This window comes from Centropristis striata, chromosome 9, assembly GCF_030273125.1.
Source record: "Centropristis striata isolate RG_2023a ecotype Rhode Island chromosome 9, C.striata_1.0, whole genome shotgun sequence".
Lineage (NCBI taxonomy): Eukaryota > Metazoa > Chordata > Actinopteri > Perciformes > Serranidae > Centropristis > Centropristis striata.
Genome location: NC_081525.1, coordinates 38,576,469 through 38,589,931, shown reverse-complemented (window position 1 = coordinate 38,589,931; position 13,463 = coordinate 38,576,469).

The following is a 13,463-nucleotide window of genomic DNA, read 5'->3' as shown; positions in this document are numbered from 1 at the left end:
ATTTCTAGGTATTTTTATGTATGATTAATGAAATACTATTCTATGTAGAGGGTTCCATTCCTCCACAATCACTGAAAAACTTTAATCAATTGTCGCCATTCAGTTTATTAATGACTGTCTGTGCTTTGGGCTTGTATTGCATGCTAATAAATATCACCTGTCTGCAGAGGCTAGGGTTGTGTACATCGAAGTGTATACTTTGATTAATTTAAGTCTCAGTGAGAAACTTAAATTGAATAATAATGTTAACTTAAATTAAAACATATTTTTCTTGCATATAAGGCAGGGGTGGGCAATTAATTTTCCCAAGGGGCCACATGACCAAAACCACGAAGGTTGCAGGGGTCGGACCAAAACTCAGAATTGAATTCTGCTCAATATTAATGTAATCGCTTTATAAAATACAGTAAGTTATCTGGTTTTGAGCTGCTACTGATAGGAACACATGTTATGATGAGACTGTTAATGTGGAGTAAATCAACTATAGCAGTAAAAAGTAGTAAATACTCCAATCACTATATCACCATTCCATTTATTTTAAACACAACTGTAAATGTCCTTTAGTAAGCTTCCTATTTATGTTTTTGTATTATATAGCTTGTTTTTCATGTTTGTACATTTTCAAGGTGTTTAACAATGTTGAGATGCTTTTATTTTGAAAAGGTGCCATCCAGTGTGAAACGGGTGCTTTCATTTTGAAAGGTAGTGACAGGAAATAACCGGTAGAACGGTTAAATGAAGACAAACATTAGCATTAGCACTAGAGCTAACAAGCACTTTTACTATTATATAGTAAAAGTGCTTGTTAGCTCTAGTGCTAATGCTAATGTTTGCTATTTTTTTCAAAATAAAAGCACTGCAGTTATATTGATTTCTAATTACTGGGTACCCTCACGCGGACACAATATGCTGTCTTAGCATGAAGTGATGATGTAATAGCTGGTTGGTTTTCTACTTTCTCTGACCTCCATCTGTCCCTCTTCTACTTATACTTGAGTGTCTTAGGGTTTTTTTTTCTTTCTTCTTTTTAATCAGGGTGAAAGTCTATTGACCATCAGCGTAATCAGCACCTGAACCCATCCCTTTGATTGCCCAAGTCCTTTGGAGCCGGCAGGCCAATACATAAAGGTCGTCTCCCGCTGAGATTGTTGGACATAAGAGAACCGAGTGTCTATTAAGAGCTCTCATCTTTTTTTTTTTTATCAACAAAAAGGTCTCTCTTTCAAGGTGTGTCGTTGACACTTAGGTGTGTTACTTGTTTGGCGGAAGATTCCTGAGCATCTCCAAACTTTCTTGTTAACTAAATTGTTTTTCCAACTTCAAAGGAAGAGAGACAGAATTAACCCTAAAATACCCACACAGAACAATTAATGTCTTTTTTAGATGAGAACAGGGGATGGTAACGCTTTATAATAAGGTCCTTAATAACCATTCATTAACAAGTAATAAGGCATTGTTCTCGCTTTAGATCCGGTAGTTGCAAAAAGCATAGTTAACTTATAGTTAACTTATAATAGATGAGCAATAAAGTATATTTTAATATCAATAAGCAAACAAAATAAGATTAATAAAGGCATGGCAAAGACATAATGGGTGGGTCATGGGTGTTTGTAATGCCATTATTAACACTTATATAAGCTTATAAACACACAATAATGTTAATAAGCATCTTGTAAGGACTTACAAGGGCCTTATTACTTGTTAATTAATGGTTATTACAAGGACCTTAATATAAAGCGTTACCGGGGATCTTTATTCGACAGTAAACAGTATTACCAACAGTAAACAGGGAAAGGTGGAACCTGAACATCAATTTAAAAATCAGCAGCGTGTATCAAGTTCTTTTTAGTCATAACTCAGAAAAAACATTGTGTTTTGGTCTGGCTCATTGTAAATGGAGTGCACTTATATAGCGATTTTATCCAAAGCGCTTTACACTACACTCATTCACCCGTTCACACACATTTTCATTTTTAGTGAAAAAATCAATATTTTGACTTAGTTTCTGCATAAAAATGGATTTTGATCACATTTCTAGCAAGAAATATATGTTTTATTTTCTAAATATTCACTCAGTGAATGTACATAATCACTTTGTATGTTGGAATAGCCACGGGATATGACTGTCATTAACTTGCATTGTAGCGAAATCCGTGTCAGTTTCAAGGAAATTTGAGTGATTCCGTGGCTATTCCACGGATTTTGAGTTAAGCAAATCCGTGGCTATTTCACGTGTGTCTTTTTTTGTCATTTTGTGTCTTTTTTGTCATTGGTGTCATTTATGTGTCTTTTTTGTGTCTGTTTTAGTTATTTTGTGTCTTTTTTTTGGTCATGTTGTGTCTTCTGTGGGGCTTTTTGTTATTCTGTCTTCTCATTTTGTGTCTTTTTTGGTCATTTTGTGTCTTTTTCAAGACATTCAAAGATTTTGAATGCTTAAATATCATCTTTGCCATTTTTTCATGTGCTAATGTGCCCCTCTGATTAAACACTGGCCCCTCCTTGGCCCCCACAGTAAAACTGGTCTAGAACCACCACTGCTGATGGTGGTGAAGACATGAGATGAGGAAAATTGGCTGAATATCTGGATGGATGAGATGTGGAGCAGGACTTCTGATGAGAGGAGGGTGGAGGAGGGTCACATGTATTTTGCACTAAAACAACAAAAACTGCCAGCAGCTGAGAAAGGAACGGGTCTGGAGTTTGACAGCGACAGTATGGCTCAGGGAGATTGTGGCAAAATGTCATCGGTTTAACCATGAACGCCCCTCGTCAGTTTATAAAGTAGAAGTGAGAGCGTGTGAAAGAATGAGAGCATGAAGTGTCTCCCTGACTGAACTTCCACTAAGCTTGGCAAATGACTAATTTGTGAATCAGACAGAATTCTTGCATGAGTTAATGAAAAATGCACACATCAGACATTTGTGCAGCTCTACACCGATAAGGAAATGAGTCATACTTGGGTTACCGATAGTTTGTGGTATAGTAGCTTAAATTCTTTGGTCGTAATAATTTGGCATTAATTAGAAAAGGCAATTAAAATAATAATTAAATTGTGGGATTTGTGCAGTTTGCAAGCATTAAAACACATCAGACGGCTGTTACATACATTGCAGATTTATACCAGATAGTAATATTTACTGTTTAGATAGACAGATGTTCTCATTTTGTGTCTGTTGTGTCTTTTTTTGTTATTTTGTGTCTTTTTTGTCATTGGTGTCATTTATGTGTCTTTTTTGTGTCTGTTTTAGTTATTTTGTGTCTTTTTTTGGTCATTTTGTGTCTTTTTTGTCATTTTTATGTCTTCTGTGGGTTTTTTTGTTATTCTGTCTTCTCATTTTGTGTCTTTTTTGGTCATTTTTGTGTCTTTTTTTGGTCATTTTGTGTCTGTTGTGTCTTTTTTTGTTATTTTGTGTCTTTTTTGTCATTGGTGTCATTTATGTGTCTTTTTTGTGTCTGTTTTAGTTATTTTGTGTCTTTTGTTGGTCATTTTGTGTCTTTTTTTGTCATTTTTATGTCTTCTGTGGGGTTTTTTGTTATTCTCTCTTCTCATTTTGTGTCTTTTTTGGTCATTTTGTGTCTTTTTCAAGACATTCAAAGATTTTGAATGCTTAAATATCATCTTTGCCATTCTTTCATGTGCTAATGTGCCCCTCTGATTAAACACTGGCCCCTCATTGGCCCCCACAGTAAAATTTGCAAGCATTAAAACACATCAGACGGCTGTTACATACATTGCAGATTCATACTAGATAGTAATATTTACTGTTTAGATAAACAGATGTTCTCATTTGCCTTTTGCTCCTTTTACAAAAATGCATTAGTACAATACCATGTTGTATTAAAAAACAATGCATGAATAAAATAACAGCCATAAGAAATCTTGAGAATCTTGAGATCTTGTTTTTCCAAAAGACATGACACTATAATCTTTTATTCTATGCACAAACATCCAGATGTTGTGTTTTGTGGTGTTTTTGTGTACAAATTAATTATCAAACAGCTCATTGTGTGTGGCAACTACTGCAGACAGACAATTCATTGACTCATCTAAACCCATACGGATATTTCTTTGCATGAGTAAATTTCTTTGTGCCAATTCATGTAAATTAACAAGATGGCCTTGTTGATATGTCACTTATTAATCTGTGTGCAGCCTTATTAAAACTGTCTGAAAAAGGAGTTAAAGTGATGGTTCAGAATTCAGAAGCAGGCAGGATTGCACAGCAGCCAAACATGTTCATCAGTTTTAGTGCTATAATTAGAATATTTTTTACCGCTTTACCATGCCCATTTAAGTTTAACCTTGTTTGCCAGATGGTTTGAGAAACTGGTACTGGAAACTGGTACTCTCAAGAAATACTTGGCAGCAGTGGCGGTTCTAGACCAATTTTACTGTGGGGGCCAAGGAGGGGCCAGTGTTTAATCAGAGGGGCACAATAGCACATGAAAAAATGGCAAAGATGATATTTAAGCATTCAAAATCTTTGAATGTCTTGAAAAAGACACAAAATGACCAAAAAAAGACACAAAATAACTAAAACAGACACAAAAAAGACACATAAATGACACCAATGACAAAATAACTAAAAAAGACACAACAACAGACACAAAATGACCAAAAAAGACACAAAATGAGAGGACAGAATAACAAAAAAAACCCACAGAAGACACAAAATGACAAAAAAAAGACACAAAATGACAAAAAAAGAGACACAAAATAACTAAAAAAGACACAACAACAGACACAAAATTACCAAAAAAAGACACAAATTACCAAAAAAGACACATAAAGACATGAAAAGGTTTAAAAATGGACAAAATAGCCCTATAAGACTCCATAGAGTTAAACTATTATACAATGTACACATTCCCTACTTTTAAAATACAACTTTAAAAAAAATCCCCTGTGCACTGGTGTACAGACAACCTTAAAAAAACAGTGACTTCATTCAAGAGTTTTCTGATCTTTTTTATTATTCATGGCCTCTCACTCTGATTTTAGGGGACTCTAACATTCACATGCCTTTCTAATCCCATTCTATCAGTGTCACAAGTGTCACGCATTACATCTTGTGTTTTTATCTGGTTTCTCCTTCTCCAACCGTAAATCGCTGATATTGGTGTTTCTGAGAATCTTCTGATTGTGTTTGAATCCAACTCGTCCTGACCCCTCCTATCATCCCTTCCTTGTCCAATCTGCCACATATTCCTTGAACAAATTCATGCTCACTCACGTTCCTCTTATCTCAGATATCCTTCCCCCCTCCAACATCACTGAGAGGCTTGTTTCTCTTCTTAACTCATCATGCTGACACTCTGTGTAGCTCTTCTGAAACTGAAAAGACCTGAGGCTAACACTGTTGGCACCCCGTGGCTGGATGACTTCACCTGTGCTCTTAGATAAGATTGCAGGAAGGCAGAGCAGAGATGAAAAGAGTCCAGGTCTCATGGAGACAAAGCATGATTCATTCTTTGACATTCTTAAATCTAACGGTTTTATAGAATACAGTTCTGTTATAGATACAGAAGTCGCTGCTAATTCATGTTAGCATTAACTGGGGTGTTAATTTTGGCTAGCACAAATCAAAATCAAAATGTACGTAACTTACTTAAAAACTGAACATCGACTACTTTGAGTGTCTATTAGTCTAGTATATACTTAGTCTAATATATATATATATATATATATATATATATATATATATATATATATATATGTATGTATGTATATATACACTACCGGTCAAAAGTTTTAGAACAGCCCAATTTTTCCAGTTTTTTATTGAAATTCAAGCAGTTCAAGTCAAATGAACAGCTTGAAAGGGTCCAAAGGTAAGTGGTGAACTGCCAGAGGTAAATAAAAAAAGGTAAGCTTAACCAAAACTGAAAAATAATGTACATTTCAGAATTATACAAGTAGGCCTTTTTCATATATATATATATATATATATATATATATATATATATATATATATATGTATATGTATGTATGTATGTATGTATGTATGTATATATATGTATATATGTATATATATTTACATTATTGGTAAAAAGTGTATTACATTATCGGGAAGTTATTACATTATCAGGTTTTATTACATTTCCAATGGACTCAAGTGCAGATTTTTATTACATTATCGGGGTTATTACATTATCGGGAATTTATTACATTATCAGCTTCTACTGGTGCTTTTAGGGAGCTGTGTAAAGAGAGTGGCCTTGGTCCAACAGACTTGACAAATTAACTTTCAGCAAGGAAAAGTATCCAAGGATGAACTGAATGAACATCATTACCAAATTAAAAAAAAAATCACATCTGTCTTAGCAGAGATTGTCATCAGCATTTATGGAGAATTTCTCCACAGATGGTTGGCGCAGCAGTTTCGTTGCCTATATTTTGCTAAAAAAAAGAAGAAAAATCCCCTCACAGTGTATTTTCAACGAGGCATGGGTTGTAGCCTACAAAAAAAAACAGTTAACTAATACGGCTCTGATGGAGAAATCTCAATAAATTCTAAAGGCACAGACAGTCCGAATAACGTCTGCTAGTCACTTCAATTACTTGTGCCTCTAATCAGTATGTCAGAAGTGTAGGCAGGACGAGTACTGTAACATTTAGAGCAGACACCTCGCTGTGAATTGGAAGCACTTTAAATCATCTTTGGATCCAGTCACCCTATGAAGATGTTTGGCAATTAAGACGTTATGTATAATTAGTACACTTTTTGACTTAAAGGGGTAATTAAACAGAGATATTTTTATCTTCCCTGCTGTTGAGAAGATGTTTAAATATATTTACTGATGAAATAAAAAAATGACACTCCTGCATTTAAGTTTTGTTCCTGAAAGGCAGCAACATGTCAGAATAATTAATCTGCTCCTAAAATAATTTGTTTTTTTAAGTTGCCAGTGCTTCGAAGGATTTGAAAGGGTTTAATGACATGCAAATCCATGCAGAACTTTCTAATTCAGTTTTTGTCATAGTTTTACTTCTTGCCATAGTTGTAATCTTCCGGTTCTTTAATAAAGAAGTAAGGTACATACTCATTTATTCATATCCAAGAGTAATTTCTGGCTTTTTTTGATAATTGTTGTCCATTAAGAGATGATTTGTTAAGTAGACAAACCAGAGAGAGGAGTTTAGCTTTTCTTTCTGGCTTTTCTAATGCAAATGATTCATTACCAACAAAACAAACTACACTTCAGTCTACTTGGCTCAGATGCAGCTTGACAAAGGTGCATTTATATGGAAGTGAAGTGGGAGGTGGTAAACACACAAAGTCAACACATATGCACGCACGCACACACGCACACACACACAAACACACACACACACACTCACAGTGCAAGCAAATGAAGGTTTCATTAAATGGGCACTGTGTCACGGCTCATGGCTCCACTTGGCACTTAAACTAATCCCAAAAAAGCTCCATAAATGAGCTATTCCAGTCTGTGTTTACAGAAGCTAAAAGCACAAATGTCAGTTCAATCTCGATAGAGAGATGTAATAGTAGCAAAAAACATCACATGGAGCTCAAAGACAGGACTTCATGGTCGACCGGGTACTCTGTTTTGACAGATTCTTGTGTATTTCCTTTAAATTATTAAATGGGATTACACATTTTGGAGAAAAGATAAAATCAATCTTACATGTTCTGAGCAAAGGACAGAAACAAAGGAGTTTACTTGTGGATAAGAATTGTGGATAGAGTCGGGAAAAATGGTGCACATGAAGCACTTTAAATTGATGAGGAGCTGTCTGGTCATGGATGAATGTTTGATGGCAGAATGGCTTCAAATATTAGCCTAACAGATGATGATGTGAAATTGTTCTTTCTCCACTCTGGAATATTAATAATTCTCAAGGTGACCCTGCCTCTGAGCCTGAAGCCAGCTCTGTGAACTGGTAGCCATCGCTCCAACAACAGATTTTTTTATGCCATCAAAAATGTGGCGGGATGCACTTGGCTTTATCTCTGGCCCCTGCTGGGACAAGATAGTAAACTGTTTATACGTTCAAAGACCGAGTCAGCACTCCAGGCAGGTAAACATCAAAACATATCCATCTAATCATTCTCTCATGTTTTAAGGATTCTGTCAGTTAGGATGAACCAACACTCACATCCTTGTCTCATGGGTCACTAAGACAGAGGTCACTGTGGGATCATCAATAAAAAAAGGAAAAGGTTGTTGCAGACAGATGCTGCAGTTTGCTCACTTCCTGCATTCAAATTTGCATGATCTACATGATCCCCTCCCCTGAAATGGCTGAATAGTCATTGTAAATTAACTTTAGCAAGGTTTTTTGTGGTGTATTTGTATGATATAGCCTATTTTCTAGGTGTTTTGGGATTGTTTGATGCTTTTATTTTGAAAAGGTTCCGTCCAGTGTGAAATGGTTGTTTTTATTTTGAATCGGTGAAATTAAAGTAACGAGTGCCTCGTAATCCAAATTAGTATACGGTACCAAAATGTTCTATAGTGCCTGGCTGACGGGGGCACACGCTCTTACGGTGTATAAAATAAATAATAAATAAATCTTGAGAAACTTCAGTAAAGGAGTCGGCCGTCATTCCGCCAGGGATGCTACAGTCATACCTTAATGTCACATCCACTTCCTTTCAGCAAATAATAAAAAAAACACAACAAGTAAGACAGCTACAGGAGGTCTTTGTCTTCTCTTTAGCTGAGTCACTGTCCCTCCTGCCCCAGACGAAGCCAAGCTACGCTGTAATTTCCCAGCTTGCGATAAATAAAGTATATCTATCTATCTATCTACAGATCCTTCTTACACCTGTGTGTTAGACAGGTGTTAGATAGATAGATAGATAGATAGATAGATAGATAGATAGATAGATAGATAGATAGATAGATAGATAGATAGATAGATAGATAGATAGATAGATAGATAGATAGATAGATAGAGAATAGAATAGAATAGAATAGAACAAGGACACTTAAGAAGTTAAAAAAGCAGATCAGTTGGTAGGTTGGCAAGATGATGGTAATTATAATTATACTGATGATATGATAGCAACAATGCTATAGTGACTAGACAGTATATAATAATAATAATAATAATAATAGTACAGTATATAATATATAATATAATATGTAATAGTAAATAGTAACAATATAAAATTAAAATAAATAAAATAATTATAAATAAAATAATATGATATATAATATATAAATATATATATAATAATAGTAAAAGTAATAATAATAATAATAATAATAGTACAGTATATAATATATAATATAATATGTAATAATAAATAGTAACAATATAAAATAAAAATAAATAAAATAATTATAAATAAAATAATATGATATATATTATATAAATATATATATAATAATAGTAAAAGTAATAATAATAACAATAATAATAAAATAATAAAAATAAAAAGTTAGTTTTCAGGACCCATCAGTCTGTAAGGACTTGGCATGAGAACCAGAGGATATCTGCTTCAGGTGTGTGTGCTGGTAGCTGGACAGGTGCCAGTTCACCTCCTGGCCACTTCTGAGATGCCCTTGAGCAAGACGCACCTGCTGGAGGTGCTGTGCTGCAGCGTCCGTCATTCTGACATATTATCACAAATCAAGAAAAATAACAACAGAATTAAAAAATAAATTCCCCCAAGGGGACAAACACAGTACATTATTAATTCATTAGCGACCTCAATTGGATGACAACAACAACAGCAGCTCTATTTGCCAGAAGATTTCAGTGTAGTGGCTTTATCCTCTACTGCACTGATTCTAAAGTTGGATCTGTCTGCCATACTATTATTATTATTATTATTATTATTATTAATAATAATAATAATAATAATAACAACAATAATAGTAATAATAATAATAATAATAATTATATAATAATAATAATAATAATAATAATAATAATAATAATAATAATAATATAGTTCATAGATTACATTCTAGTATAAAAAATCTCAAATATGTAAAATCTGCAAAGGTGTTTAATGCATGTCTAATATCTTTATTATACATTTCTCCTATTTCCATACACATATAGGACTACAAAAGTGTAAAAAAAAAAAAAAAATTTAAATAAAAAAGTGAAATGTGTTCAAGTATTCCAAGGGACATACATGATGTCACTGTTATAGTGTCTGTTTTGTACGGGGTCCTTGGCTGAAAACAGATCGAATATCTTGAGTCTACCATTTTTCTTCTCCTTGTTTGATTGCACTTGGCTAGTTTTGACCCTGTGGTCAAAAATGGCCCTGTCTGGTGTTTTCCTTGGGGACAAGGACAACACCAGGGCTAAGAATAGAGGTTCTGCTATGTGGTCAGACCATCTGGACTCCATTCATGTATCTTGGTGATGTCTTGGTAGGGAGTGAATTACCAGGCTTTATCCTATAGATACCATGTAAGCCCTGTGGAAGACAACAAATTGTGTGACACTTGATCTGCCTCTTCTCAACGCTCCCTTGTTAGCGAGCATTGAAAAGATGTCAGCAATTTAGATGCCTTTGTGCCAAGTTGCCCTTCATTCTGTGTGCTCTATTTAATGCAATCTAAGAAATGATCTTCTACCTCCAGAGAAGACATCTGCATCACATCTTACCCTACAATTATTCACAATGGTCACTCCCACCTTATCCAATCACTCACACGCTATCCAATAATGCTTTGTGAAGCAACTTCACCTCACATGACACTCTGATTCATATGAGCACAGCTGATACTGTTCCTCAAGTTGCTGACGTTGTGGTTGTCAGGTTTGTGTGGATCAAAAGTTGCAAAAGAAGAATGAGGCTGTTGGTGGTGTTGGTGGATCATCTGTGCGTCCTACACCCAAACTATAACTCTGACAGCTTTACCAGAGGATTGTGAGGGAGAAGACTAATTTTCCTACGTTTCTATGTATAAATTATTTCTGTAGAGTGGAATTTGCGGCCTGAAGCGCAGTTTTCAAATTTATTTTTTGACAGTTTTTTCTCTCCCTCTACACTCTGGCGATGATGTCACACACTGTGACACGAACATTCCGTGCAATACACACCCATTATAATCTCAGAATTTCTCCAAAAATGATCATGGTCGATACACCGATACACAAGACTTGTGTCTACTGTTTAAAGTTTAAATGGAGTCTCTAGGTGAAATTATGCCGGAGAAGTAGACGTTTAAAAATCTCCAATTATTGTTCTTTTTCGCTCATTCAACTCTCTATAACTTGCAAAACATACTGTATTTAAAAAATGAGAAGCCATTTTTTTTCATCTTCAACCAAGAGATCTTCCCCTGGCCCTTATTTCCGATAAACAAGCTCTATTTAGATGATTTTTTGGTAACACTTTACAATAACCATCATTTATAGATGGTAAATAGACCATTCATAAATGGTAAACAGATAGTTTAAAGTTTAATCATCATTTATAAACTAAATACATAATTTATTAATGTTTAACTATCATTTATAAATGGCAAATAGATGGTATATTAATGTACTTGTTACTGTACCATTAACAAACAATTAAATTATAATTAATAGGCTAGTTTATTAATAGTTTTGCTCTCATTATGAAAATGTTAACACCATATTAAGTATGTTAATGATTTTGAAATGATTCATATCTCTTTAAGAAATTGGTTGAAAACATTTAAAGATTAAATATGTATAGCACTTTGTAAATGGTTAATAATTGGTTTATAAACCATCTATAAACATCAATTAGATGGTTATTGTAAAGCAGGGGTGTCAAACTCTGGCCCGCAGGCCAAATTTGGCCCGCAGTGTAATTTTATTTGGCCCGCGAGCCAATATCAAATTATTATATTATTATTGTACTATAAAAGCTGACCCGCCGGTATTATACGGCGCATTTACCGCTATTACTAGATTTATTATTGTTATTTTATTTTTAAATGTATTAACCTGTTGAAAAAGTTTATTTTGATATTTAAATCAGAAGGATGCAAATAGAAAAGAGGCATACGATTTTTATTTAATAAATTAATGACATTGATGTGTTTTTTATATAAAATTTGATTTTGCATGTCTGCACTATTTAGTTATATATTGTATGTTTATAAGCGTTGCTGGTTCCATATTTAATGTTAAAGCAAAACATGTTTGGTATATATTAAAAGGTTTTTTTGTTCAATGTTGGCCCGCGATCTTATTCAAGTTTTACATTTTTGGCCCATTTTGTATTTGAGTTTGACACCCCTGTTGTAAAGTGTTACCGATTTTTTTAATGTACTCTAACATCTTATTTACATTGAAAGTACAAAACAAGCCCATTGTGAATCTATTTATTTTCATAATTAATTAGAAAAAGGTCAGAAGGCCCCAGGCCTTCAGTAAAGTATCAGTGCTATTGAGCCTGGAGGTCTTTGTCTGTGGTAATAGAACTAGTGTTAAAATGCAGAACCATAATTGAGCACAAACAGAATATGAAAAGGAACACAAATGTTTTAGTGATATGCACTTTCCTCTACTGACTGCTAATCCACAATTCAATTGCAGTGTTAATGTGAGGTGTCCTTCACAGTTACATAATAACTTTCAGTAAATTAAATTGGTTTGGTATGCAACCTGTGAAATGTCAGGTGCTTAGTAAGCAGCCTGTGCAGAATTATTCTACATCACAGATTTTAATGCTTCGAACATTAAACCGGGCATACTGTCAGAGCTTACGCATTTGGAGGTTTAAGGGTTGTTGAAATGTCAAGAAGTGGGTCACAACGGATTAAAACAGTGCAGATTATATATTTTTTCATCCAGTCACGTCTTTTTAATTTACTTTAAAGAGAGGGATTTCTTACAGGCAAGGGTTGTGAGTTAAAAACATTCAAGGGCAACACACCAGTGATATCATAGTCAGCAGAAACACCATTTTGTTACCACCTGTATTGAGAAATATGAGATCAGCTTTAACAAGTTGCCCAGTAAAACTCTGTTGATGCCAGCTGGAAGACAACAGGAACTGAGAAAAGCAAATTGTGATTACAGCTGTGATTTTGCAGCATAAAAGAAGCCAATTATTACAATTTGGCTAGACAGAAAACCACAGATAGATGAAAGTAAATCAATTATGAGCCAGAAAACATTTTTCTCATCAGAATGTTTTCAAATGTTTCACCTTGTGTGATTAATTCCCTTATGATTATTTACTTCTGTGACGGGTCTGCTTACGTTTGATGTGTTGGGGACGGTGCAAAGTGGCTTTAAAAAAAAAAAAAAAAAACCCTCTGTGTTCACAGGAAAAGGTTAACTTTAGGCAGTTAAACCACTTACACACATGGACAAAATTGTTGGTACCCCTTAGTTAATGAAAGAAAAACCCACAATGGTCACAGAAATAACTTGAATCTGACAATAGTAATAATACATAAAAATTCTATGAAAATTAGCCAATGAAAATCCGACATTGATTTTGAACCGCGGTTCAACAGAATTATTTAAAAAAATAAACTCATGA